The sequence below is a fragment of the Hibiscus syriacus genome, unplaced genomic scaffold, assembly GCF_006381635.1.
Source record: "Hibiscus syriacus cultivar Baekdansim isolate YM2019G1 unplaced genomic scaffold, ASM638163v2 tig00110788_pilon, whole genome shotgun sequence".
NCBI lineage: Eukaryota > Viridiplantae > Streptophyta > Magnoliopsida > Malvales > Malvaceae > Hibiscus > Hibiscus syriacus.
The window spans coordinates 2203812-2217450 of NW_024062863.1; the positions used below are offsets into that span (position 1 = coordinate 2203812).

At 36.7% G+C, this 13639-nt stretch overlaps 1 pseudogene; it reads left to right on the forward strand.

The window, feature by feature from the left end:
* Positions 1 to 11308: 11308 nt before the first annotated feature.
* On the forward strand, positions 11309 to 13387 carry LOC120140620 (annotated as a pseudogene).
* Positions 13388 to 13639: the final 252 nt, after the last annotated feature.

Sequence of the window (13639 nt, forward strand, 5' to 3'; positions counted from 1 at the left end):
TGTGGTATTCGACACAGAGGAGAATGTCGTAAGAAGATGGGACTTTGTTACCAGTGTGGATCCAGTGGTCATTTCCGGAGGGATTGCCCACAGTTAGTTTCATCTGAGAGGACAACTAACCAAACTCCTGCGTGTTCCCAGGCATCAGTTCAGACTCCAGCCAGAGGTCGTAGTTAGGGAAGACCTTCCGGATCAGCATCCAGAACAGATAGTAGAGCCCGACCTCAGCAGAATAGAGAGCCAATAGTTTCTGAGGCTAGACAGTTAGTGTTGGTTTATGCCACTAGACACCGGGATGACAGAGATGAGCCTGAGGTTATTGAAGGTACATTTACTATATATTCTATTCCATACTTTGCATTAGTGGACAATGGCTCCACCCACTCATATGTATCGAGTTCAGTATCTCGAAATCTTCAGATTCCGATCGAGAACACTGATAATACTATTACGATTACGAGTCCAGTAGGACATGCAATATTAGTGAATAAAGTATTTCGGCGTTATCCTCTGGAGGTTCAGGGAGCTTTTTCTCGCTGATCTTATGGAACTTCCTTTAGAGGAGTTCGATCTAATTCTTGGGATGAATTGGTTGAATAAACACAAGGTAAATCTGGATTGCGAATACAAGTGAGCTACTCTGAAGACTTCAGATGGTCGGACTGTTGTGTTAATTGGGGAACGGCGTGGCTATCTCTCCAATATTGTTTCAGCTATGGAAATTGATCGTATGATCAGGAAGGGATATGAGACTTTCATTGCCTGTATTTTGAACACTAAAGGTTCCTTGTCCACGATCGATGAGATTCGTATAGTTAGAGAGTTTCCTGATGTTTTTCCGGAGGAGTTGCCTGGGTTACCTCCTGATAGAGATGTAGAGTTCGAGATTGAGACTTATCCGGGATCTTCACCTATTTCTATGGCACCTTATCGCATGGCTCTAAAGGAACTTAAGGAATTGAAGGTCTAATTGCAAGAATTATTCGATTGAGGATTTATTCGGCATAGTACATCACCCTGGGGAGCTCCAGTTCTATTTGTAAAAAAGAAGGATGGGTCGCTAAGGCTATGTATTGATTATCGGAAGTTGAACAAGATGACGGTCAAGAATAAGTACCCATTACCCAGGATTGACGACTTATTTGATCAGTTGCGAGGAGCTACTGTATTCTCTAAGATTGATATTCGTTCGGGGTATTATCAATTGAAAGTTAAGGGGTCCAATATTGCAAAAACAACCATTCGCACTAGATATGGTCATTATGAATTCTTAGTAATGCCTTTTGGTTTGACGGACGCTCCCGCAGCTTTCATGAATCTGATGAATTGTGTGTTTCGGTCATATTTGGATCAATTTGTCATTGTCTTTATTGATGATATTCTGGTTTATTCTCGGACGGAAACAGATCATGACGAGCATTTGAAGATCGTTCTGCGAACCTTGAGAGAGCATCGTCTATATGCCAAACTAAGCAAGTGTGAGTTTTGGCTTCAAGAAGTGTCATTTTTGGGGCACATTATTTCTGCGCGAGGTATTCAGGTCGATCCAAGCAAGATCAAGGCTATTGTGAATTGGAAACAACCCAAGAACGTCTCTGAGATCCGCAGTTTCTTGGGATTGACTGGATATTATCGACGTTTTGTCGAGGGCTTCTCGATCATTGCTGCTCTTTTGACAAAGTTGTTAAGGAAGAACGTGTCATTTGACTGGGACGAGGCACAACAGGAGAGCTTTGAGAAATTAAAGGCAGTGTTGACTCAATCACCAACGTTGATTCAACCAGAGTCTGGGAAGGATTTTACAGTGTATAGTGATGCTTCACACTCAGGACTTGGTTGTGTTCTAATGCAGGAAGGTAAGGTGGTGGCTTATGCGTCCCGTCAACTGCGACTGCATGAGTGTAATTATCCAACTCATGATTTGGAGTTAGCAGCTGTGATTTTTGCCTTGAAGATTTGGAGACACTATCTTTACGGAGAGAAGTGTTACATTTTCACTTATCATAAGAGCGTAAAGTATCTTCTGACCCAGAAGGAGCTTAATTTGAGACAACGACGTTGATTAGAACTTCTAAAGGAGTATGATTGCGTGATTGATTATCACCCTAGTAAAGCTAACATTGTGGCAGATACTTTGAGTCGAAAGGCGGTGTCGGAGTTGAGATCTTTAATGGCCAAGATGAATTTATATGACGAAGGCACTCTGTTAGCGGAATTGCAAGTTAAACTGACTTTGGTTGATGAGATTAAGGCTAAACAATCTCTAGATAGCTCATTATTTTCCATCTTTGAGCAAGTAGAGCAGGGGACAAGCTCAGATTACGGCCTTGATCAGGATGAAGTTTTATGCTTTAAGAGTCGATATTGTGTACCTGATGATGCTGAATTGAGGCAGATTATTCTTAATGAGGCTCACAGTAATCCATATGCTATGCACCCTGGTGGAGATAAGATGTACAGTAATTTGAGGGAGAGGTATCATTGGGTCGACATGAAGAAGGACATCTCAGATTTTGTAGCTAGGTATTTGACTTGTCAGCAAGTTAAAGCAGAACATCAACATCCATCAGGTTTGTTACAGCCTATCAAGATTCCTGAATGGAAATGGGAGCGTATTACTATGGATTTTGTTACCGGATTACCTATGACTCATTCGAAAAAGGATTCAATTTGGGTGATTGTTGATAGACTTACAAAGTCAGCTCACTTCATTCCTGTGCGGGTAAATTATACTTTGGACAAGCTGGCGAGATTGTATATTTCGGAGATTGTCAGATTGCATGGTGTTCCATTGTCTATTATTTCTGATCGAGATCCGAGATTTACTTCGATATTTTGGAAGGCGCTACATACAACTTTGGGAACAAAATTGGATTATAATACATCCTTTCATCCATAAACTGATGGTCAATCTGAGAGAGTGATTCATATTCTGGAGGATATGTTGCGGGGTTGCGTAATTGATTTTCATGATAGCTGGAGAACTTTTTGCCATTGGCTGAATTTGCTTACAATAACAGTTATCAGACTAGCATTCGTATGGCACCCTACGAAGCACTCTATGGGCGTAAATGTCGCACTCCGATATGTTGGACTGAGTTGCGTGATCGAAAGACTTTGGGACCTGAGTTAATACGCGAGACGGAAGACACAGTCAAATTGATTCGTGACCGTCTGAAAGAGGCATTTGATAGACAGAAGTCTTATGCAGATCAAAGGAGGAAAGATATTCAGTTTGAAGTTGGAGATCAGGTCTTTTTAAAAGTATCACCCTAGAAGAAAGTATTGAGATTCGAGCGTAAGGGTAAATTGAGCCCAAGATTTATTGGACCATTTCGTATTTTGAAGAGGATAAGACCTATTGCATATCAGTTTGAGTTGCCTCTTGAGCTCAATCGTATTCATGATGTCTTTCATGTATCAATGTTGAGGCGATATCGTCCAGATCCAGGTCACATCATTCATGTTGAAGAGGTAGAGTTGAGACCTGATTTATCATATGAGGAGGAGCCCATTCAGATCTTGGAAAGTGATGAGCGAGTTCATCGGAATAGACATATTCCGATGGTAAAAGTTCAATGGAGTAATCGAAGCCCCTCTGAAGCTACTTGGGAGACATTGGAGTCAATGGAGGCTCAGTTTCCTTAACTATTCTCATAAGGTAAATTTCGAGGACGAAATTTCTTGTAAAGGGGAAGAATTGTAACAAACCATAAAATTTAAAGAAAAAAAATTAAATTAATTAATTAGTAATTGGGTGAAATTTGGTGACTAAATTAAAAGTTTTAAAATTTTGAAGGCCATATTAGAAGTGAAGGAAATTTAGGGACTAAGCCCTGAATTACTCCTTTTAGTGTCGGCAGGAAATTTGATATATACGTATGAATGGTTTTCTGTTTTCAAAACAGACAACAATTGTGAAATTCCTCCTCCCGTACTCTACTTCAAAGCTCGATTCCGACGCCGTCCGACCTCCGATCGTTAAATTGAAACCACCATTGTGTTCATCTTCGACCCGTGATCAAAACCCAGTAAACCAATTATAGCGAAACGCTGCCAAACGACGTGAATTTCGAGTCAAAGTCTCGATGTTTTTTTAGCACCACCACCGGGAAAATCTTAAATTTATCTCCGATCGTTGATTGGTTTTCGACACCTCCCGCACCATCGTGTTCCTTGTGTCGTTCGGAGTCTGACGGTATCCTTTCTGTCTCCGTAACGGCAGCGCGTGAGGGATGTGGAGCGGTCAAAGATTCGACCGAGTTGAAATCAAACTCTCCACCGATCAAAAATTTGAACTGAGGTTGGTAAGTGACTCAAAATCGCTTAAAATAATTTTTGGAAATTTTTGCAGGAATTTTTGGAGACCGAAAGAGGTCTCACGCGCCCCCACGCGCCGCCCCTGCGCGTGGAGATGGATGCAAACAGTTGGGTGATGTTGTGACCGGCTTGACCGGTCCAAACCGATCTGAACCGGGTTGACCGGTCTGACCTGACCCGACCTGTTGACCGACCCAACCCGTTGACCCGACCCGACCCAGTGACATTTTGGGAATTATTTTGAAAAATGTGACATTTTGGGAATTTTTTAAAAAAACAATAATATTCTGGTAATTATTTTTAAAATGATGACATTTTGGGAATTATTTGTAAAACGATGATATTTTGGTAATTATTTTTAATAAAGGGGATATTTTTGTAATTTTTGAATGTGGACTATTGAACCCCTTTGATCGGCTTTAAATGACCTTTGATTTTGTTCGAGTATATCTATTCTGACATTTTTCGACGTGCCGAATCTGTTTCCGAAGTCCGTTTTTCCAAATTCGAACCCGAAGGCCTCCAAATCATCAGTCAAACCAGTTGACTTTGATTTTGACCAAGAATTTGAATTTTCGAAAAATCATACTTTATGTTGTTCGACGCCCTGATTCTGATTCCGCACTCCGTTTGATCAAATTCAGACTCGAAAGCCTTCAAATTGATAGTCAAATCCGAAAAATGCTTATGTACTAAAGAGTTTAAGCTTTGAATGATTGAGTAAGACTTGAGACTGATAAATTATTAATGTTTGAAGGTACAAGAGACTCTCCTGACCGTTCGACAGCTCGACCCAGCTCCTTTAGATCAGTTAAGCCGCGTGTGCCAGTATTTACCCGTAAGACCTGTAAATTTTATGATTTCAAAAATTAATTTTGTTACCCATTAGTAATATAGTGTTATTATGGATTAGGTTCGAAAACAGTAGCAGAGCGTAGAGAGGCCAACAATCACTAGATCTACTATTTGAATCTATTGTCGAGGTGTGTTCCCTGTGTACTACTTGATTGTTTTATATGTTTTGAAATATGGTACATTGAAAGCTATGGTTTAATGTTTTATTAATCCACCTATTTACTGGTGATGGTTTATGGAATATGACTGATATATGTTTGGTTTTCATTGGTATATGATAATATTGATTATGAAATTATGGAAATTATGCTTACTGCATAAATAGTATTTTTGAAATACTGATTTTGGGTTGGATTGCATTACGGAGGTACAGCTTTGATCACGCTGGTAAACCTTATGGACCTAATGTGACTCTTGGGTAGGCCCACGGGCCTCAAGATGCTTCATTAGGTTGGCTCCCTTTGCTGTGTGCTTAGGGTAAGCCCTACGGACTTACGGACTTAAGGATACAGGCCTCAAAGCCTATCTTTAGGTTGGCTTCCTTTCTGTTGTGTGCTTAAGGTAAGCCCTATGGACGCAGTTCTGGGGAATTGTGGATGGTGTACAGGAGAAGGGTTTTAAATTACGAGTTTCAAAAATAAAACTTCATTATGGTTTGATGATGAATTTATGAACTATTACTCAATTACTGTACCTACTATGATTTTATTGTACTATTGGGACACACTGAGCTTAGCTCACTTTTCGAAAATATTTTCCCCTTTCAGATACTGTTGGTTAGATACTCAGATCAAACACTTGGAGGATCAACATATCTCTTGAAGTATATCGTATTGTAATGTTTTATCTTTTAAGTTGACTCTATTATGATAACATGGGTCTTATTTTAAAAGTATTGGATTTTATAATGAGTACTCCTTTTGCTAATTTATATTGGTTTATTGTAATTTGGATTTTTAAAGACATGTTTTAATTAAATTGTTTTTTTCTCATAATTATGAGTTGGTTTTTTTATAGTATAATTTATTATAATTTCATAAATGTCATTTATAAATATGATTTTTCGTTGATAGAATAACTATTTCGGAAAAATGTCTTTAAGAATCATGAATGTGATCCACTAGACTTAGTCGAAACGCATAGACCGGGTATAGGGGGTTACACTAGTCTTTTATGACATTGCAGTTGTTGTTCTACAAGAAGAAAATCAGCGCAAGAACAAGGAAGACAGACAAGTAAATCTACAACAAGCAGAAGCGTTGACAACGATGAGAGGGAGATCAACAGAACATTACCAAAGCAACAGTCTCAAACATGGTAGATCGAAGTCAAGGAGAAAAAAGAATTTAAAGTGTTACAATTGTGGAAAGAAATGTCACTTGAAGAAGGATTGTTGGAGTCTAAATAAAAACTCCAATCCAGAAGGCAATACCGCAAACACTTCAGATGATGGAGATGCTCTATGCTGTGAAGCGTCAACCACCGTGGAAGGTAGAAAACGATTTGTAGATATATGGCTCATTGATTCGGGAGAAACATATCACATGTCCTCAAGAAGAGAATGGTTTCATCATTATGAACCTGTCTCAGGAGGATCTGTGTATAGTTGCAATGATCATGCCTTAGAGATCGTTGGCGTTGGAACCATCAAATTGAAGATGTATGATGGAACAATTAAAGTTGTTCGAGATGTGCGGTACGTAAAAGGCCTGAAGAAAAATTTATTATCCTACGGATTGTTGAATAATAATGCAAGCAAGATTGAAACACATAAATGAATCATGAAGGTGTTCCGTGGAGCGCTTGTGGTGCTGAAAGGTGAAAAGATAGCAGCAAACTTGTACATGCTGAAGGGAGAAACTTTGCTAGAAGCAGAAGCCTCTGTTGCCTCATGTAGTTCAGATTCTGTAATGCTATGGCATCAGAAACTTGGACACATGTCAGAATAATGAATGAAAGTCCATGTGGAGCAAAAGCTACTTTCAAGCTTAACAAAGGTATCACTTACTTTGTGTGAGCATTGCATAACAAGTAAACAGTACCAGTTGAAATTTAACACATCAAATTCTAGAGGCAAAAGTGTTCTAGAATTGGTTAACTTTGACGTATGGCAAGCACCAGTTACATCCCTAGACGGAGCAAAATATTTTGTCTCATTTATTGATGACTACTCCAGGAGATGTTGGGTGTACCCTATTAAAAAGAAGTCAGATGTGTTTTCCACTTTCAAAAACTTCAAAGCGTGGGTGGAACTTGATTCTGGAAATAAGATCAAATGTTTCAGAATAGATAATAGAGGAGAATACACAAGTGAAGAATTTGATGACTTTTGAAGGAAAGAAGGCATCAAAAGACAGTTCACAGTGGCGAATACTCCTCAACAAAATGGAGTGACAGAGCGGATGAACAGAACCTTGTTAGAAAAAAACAAGAGCAATGTTGAGGGATGCAGGCCTAGAAAAATCATTCTGGGCAGAAGCTGTCAATACTGCCTGTTATTTGGTGAATCAAGCTCCATCAACTGCAATAGAGCTGAAGATACCAATGGAGATGTTGACTGGTAAACCAGCTGATTATTCAAACCTCCATGTATTTGGAAGTATTGTGTACGTGATGTACAACTCCCAAGAAATTTCAAAGATGGATCCAAAATCCAGGAAATGTAAATTCTTGGGGTATGCTAATGGTGTAAAAGGGTATCGCTTGTGGGATCCCACTGCCCGTAAAGTTATCATTAGCAGGGATGTTATCTTTGTAGAAGATAAACTGCAAAGAAAAGAAGACGATGATAGCGTTGAAAAGTCAGAGACTACACAGATACATGTGGAAAAGGAGTTTGAACAAGGAGATTCTTCTGAAGCAGAACCATCACATGATGAACAAGAACCAAAGAGTTCTGAAGCTCCAATAACTCGTCAATCAGATCGTGTGAGAAGACGTCCCAATTGACACTCAGATTATGTTATAGAAGGTAATATTGCATAATGCATTTTAACAAAGAAAAGTGAGCCATAAACATACCAGGAGGCAATAAATAGCTCAAATGCTTCACTGTGGATGATGGCGATGCAAGAAGAAATTGAACCCCTTCATAAAAATAATACATGGGACCTTGTGCCACTACCATAAAGAAGGAAGCTAATTGGTAACAAATGGATCTTTAAAATCAAGCGAAATGGTGACGATCAAGTGGAGAGGTATCGTGCAAGACTAGTGGTCAAAGGATATGCTCAAAAAGAAGGTATTGATTTCAATGAAATATTTTATCTCGTGGTTCGACTAACAATAGTTCGAGTAGTGTTGGCAATGTGTGCTACATTGAATTTACATCTAGAGCAACTACATGTTAAAATAGCTTTTCTGGATGGAAATCTTTAAGAAGAGATTTACATGCTCTAGCCTGAAGGTTTTAAAGAAAAAGAAAAGAACTTGGTTTGCAGGTTGAACTAATCTCTGTACGGTCTAAAGCAGGCGCCGAGGTGTTGGTATAAGAGATTTGATTCATTCATTATGTGCCTTGGATACAATAGACTTAATGCAGACCCTTGTGCTTATTTCAAGAGGTCTGGTGATAACGATTTTGTTATATTGTTGTTGTATAGGGATGACATGTTAGTTGCATGACCCAACAAAGATCATATTGAACAATTGAAAGCACAACTGGCTAGGGAATTTGAAATGAAGGACTTGGGATCAGCAAACAAGATTCTAGGGATGCAAATTCACCGAGACAGAAGTAATAGGAAGATTTGGCTTTCACAAAAGAATTACTTGAAGAAGATCTTGTCAAGATTCAACATGCAAGATTGTAAGCCAATTTCTACCCCTCTTCCTATTAACTTCAAATCATCCTTCAATACAAGTCCTAGCAGTGAAGAGTAGAGGATGGAGATGTCTCGAGTACCGTATGCATCAGTAGTGGAAAGTTTAATGTTCGCAATGATATGCACAAGACCAGACATTGCACAAGCAGTAGGAGTGATTAGTCGTTACATGGCGAATCCAGGCAAAGAGCATTGAAATATAGTAAAGAGGATCCTAAGATACATCAGAGGGACCTCAAATGTTGCATTATGTTATAGAGGATCAAACTTACTAATCAATGGGTATGTAGATTCTGACTATGCAAGGGATTTAGATAAAAGCAAATCTACTACATGATATGTGTTCAAAGTTGCTGATGGAGTTGTAAACTGGGTTTCAAAATTACAGTCAGTTGTGGCTACGTCAACAACAGAAGCATAATATGTAGCAGCTATACAAGCCAATAAAGAATCAATTTGGTTGAAGATGCTATTGGAGGAGCTTGGGCACAATCAAGAGTATGTCGCTCTGTTTTGTGACAGTCAAAGCGCCTTGCATCTAGCAAGGAATCCAACATTTCATTCAAGGAAAAAACACATACAAGTTCAGTACCATTTCATTCGTGAAAAGGTGGAAGAAGGGAAGGTAGATATGCAGAAAATCCACACCAAAGACAACATAGCAGATTTCATGACGAAGGCGATCAATGTTGATAAATTTACTTGGTGTCGATCCTCTTGTGGTCTGTCAGAAACGTAAGCAACATGATTTTTCCAATCAAATCTTTAAGTGGGAGATTGTTAAAAGACAAGATCACTTTCGGTGGTGCATTAAATGCACATAAAGTTTTGTTGATTTTTTGGGCAATGGTGAAATTACATTTAGTCATTGTAATTTAGGGTATTTACAAATTAGTTCTTAAACTTCAACTATAAATACCCTAGCTCATTTAGCTTCAAAACCATCCCAAAGCATTCTAGCTTTCTCCCAATACTAGAGAATTTAGAGAGTTTCTTGAGAGTTGTTTTCTCCTTTTTTTATAAAGAGAGAATTATAATTGTTTTCTCATTGGTAGATTGAGAGAAGTTGTAATTTCTATTTTCTCATAGTGAAATTCTTCTACCGTTTCTCGTGGTTTTTACCCTATATTATTTAGGGGTTTCCACGTAAATTTTATGTCTATTTTATCTTCATTTTTATTTTCTCAAATTATCAGTTACGATTTTGCTCTATCCGATAGCTGTCTTCCACAACAATATTTTCAATTCTACACTTTCTTTATAGCTTCAAACTTTCTTTATAGCTTCAAACTCGATAAAAATTCATATTTAAATCAAGTTGACTTGTATAGACTTTGGAATATATTTTAAGACCAAATATGGTACGAAAATTTCTTTATTTGTTTAATTGATTAATTAATAGATAAAATTAATATTTGTTATTTATTTTATAGATTTCATTTATATGTCGTAATCAATTAATATAATATTAATTTTAAACTAGTTAATAATCTAACGCCACGTATAACATGTGTGATAATCACATATTTTTAATTTTACACCTTTTTTTAGCTTCAAACTCAATAAAATTTCATATTCAGATCAAGTTGATTAGTTTAGAGTTCAAAATTTATTTTAAGATCAAACACGCTTTGCTATAAAATTATATATATATATATATATATATTATAGTTAAATTTAAATAAAATTTTATTTTTGTTTTGAAAATATTAACTTTGATTAAATAGAACCCACACAAAATTTTTTTTATCAAAATCTCGAGCTAAACGTGTCAAATTCAATAAATCAGATCATTAATCTAGTGTTTGAATGAACTTAAAGTATACTTTTTGAAAGATTATATCATATAAATATGTTTTAATTTAATTAGATTATAAATGATCATTTTTTAATTTACAATTATAAGCAATAAGGTTAGTTTGTAAAATTTATTTATAACGATAAAAACCATCATTCTTCGTTCAAATCAATTAAATAACTAATGATAAATGAAATGAATGTAGAAAGCTTATCATATATATAAGAAACAAAGAAAGCTTACGCCAATATGATAATGTGAAACTAAAATATTTATATTTATCTTGAAAATGAATTTGGTCAAGTTTATTATATTTTTCATTTCCATTTTTGCATTAATTACAACATTTTTTTCCATGATATTTCCTTTCTTGGTTCTTTTTTCACTATGGAGCGGCTGTCCTCCCCTTCGACGGGGATCCCTCAATTTCATTTCTCATTTTACCCTAAACTCTCAACTTGTCTTTCCCTACATAAAGCTTCTCTTATTATTGCAACAGTCTCCCCTCAGACCCACTCCCTTTCACTCTCACTTTTTGACTTTATTGTATAATCAAAAACTTGCGCTTCCCCACAAGCCATTGATGAGCCCTTTTCGACTCAAAGCTCTCACCTTCATGATGAATTGATCTCTTTTTGTTGTTGTTGTTGTTCTGGGGTTCTGTTATACCTCACCTTTTAGGGATTTTCTCTTTAAAAAAAACAATGGCTGAAAACCTCGACTGTTCAGCCTCAAATCTTCTCTGTTCGGAGAACACAAGCTGTTGCTTTGATGGCGATCTTGAGTTCGGGGTTCCCCCTGCTGATCACCAAAGCTTCAAAAAACAAACCTTTAATCAAAATGACCCTTTTCATATAAACAACAGATCAACTTCTTTGATGGGTTGTCCTGGTTTTGCATTGCAAAGTGATGATGTAATTAAGGAAATGGTTGAAGAAGAGACGATGCATTTGCCTGGAGATGATTATCTTAAGAGACTGAGAAGTGGGGATTTGGACTTGAGTGCCAGGTGAGAGGCTATTGAGTGGATTTGTAAGGTTTGTTTATTTTTGCTTGTTTGATCCATTTAATTGGGTTTTTGTTTTTCAACAGCATCATAGCCTTTGCTCAGTAAAATTCTTAACATTCTGCATTTCTTTTATGGCATCCTGAAATTGGAATTAGCCCTCTTTTTATGTGTTATGAATGGTTGTTTACTCTTTCATTATTGATCAACAGGCTTCTGCTTATTTCTGCTTTGGACCATTGAGTCTTTGCCTATCCATTAACTACTTTGATAGGTTCCTATCAATGTACAACTTACCTGTAAGTATCCTCAAATTAGCCTCAAAATTTGATTCTTTAAGTTCTTCAATCATAATATAGTCACTGATTTAAAATTTTCACAGAGAGATAAAAGATGGACAATCCAACTGTTGGCTGTTGCATGTTTATCTATTGCAGCGAAAATGGAGGAGACAGTGATGCCCTCATCTGTAAAATTGCAGGTGATTATAACATGTAGATTGATTCAATGACTTCTTCAATACATTTTAATTGCTTGGTCTTTTCCCGATTCGAGTTCCATGATTGTTTTTGTTTGCAGGTAGGGGAACCGAAGTTTGTGTTTGAAGCTAAAACAATACAAAGAATGGAGCTTTTGGTTTTAAGCACATTGAAGTGGAGAATGCAAGTTTTAACACCTTATTCCTTCATCGATTACTTCTTGAGCAAACTCTGTAACAATCAATATCCATTATCGAGTTCGATCTCTAGATCAGTACAACTAATATCGAACATAATCAAAGGTTTATTTCTCACAGTATATATTTGTTTACATTTCCATCGAGAATCATTGGTGCTTGATGGTGGAATGAATGAATGCAGGTATTGATTTGTTGGAGTTCAGACCTTCTGAAATTGCCGCTGCAGTGGCCATTTACGTTTCAAGAGAAATGCTAGGATTCACCATTGATAAAGCTATTTCATCATTCATCTTTATACAAAAGGTAAAAAAATGATATAAAACTCCAGTAATGACAAATTTGGTTGATCTTCGGCGATTTTCTTTTGTAGGAAAGAGTGTTGAAGTGTACCGTGGTGATGAAAGGTTCGACATTAATCAACGGCAGTGCAACTTCATCTGTACCCCAAAGCCCCATTGGGGGTACTGGATGGCTCAACATGTTTGAGCTATAAAAGTGATGAAACAAAACATGGGTCATATACAAGTAGTTGTCATCCTAGACCAGACATTAAAAGGAGAAAGCTACTCAACAAATCATCTCAACTGGATGTCAAGTTCCATGACACCTGAAATTACCTCTTTTTTTTTTAGTAGTTTTGTCCAACTTTAGTCTGGTTCTGTAGCTGGAAAAGTGAGAGTGAAAATTGGAATATACGTAGGAATAAATTTTCAAGGTGAAAAATAAAAAACGATTCATTTATCAAAGGAAGAAGTGGATAGTTGCCTCTGCCATTGCCATGGTGGGTGTTGGTTTTAGAGAGAAATACTACAGGTTTATTATTATTTGTTGTAGATTTCAATTATATGCCAGAAGAAAAAAAGTCGAGTTAGAAATTATAAGCAAAACTGTGTAACATTCTTTCAAGCAGCAATTAGAGTGTAATTATGGCCATTTTAATAATAATTAGAACGTTATTTAATGGTTGGTGCTTGGTTTTTGTAATTCTTGTCTTGTTTAATGTATTTTGTTACTTAATAATAAATTATTTTTTAACTTAAAATGTTTATTATTTTATTTAGCTTGAAGTAAAAATAAATCTTTAAATTATACTCTTTTTTCCTTTAAGCCCCTAAACTATTTTTTATCAAAATATATCTTTAAATTTTTTATATTTA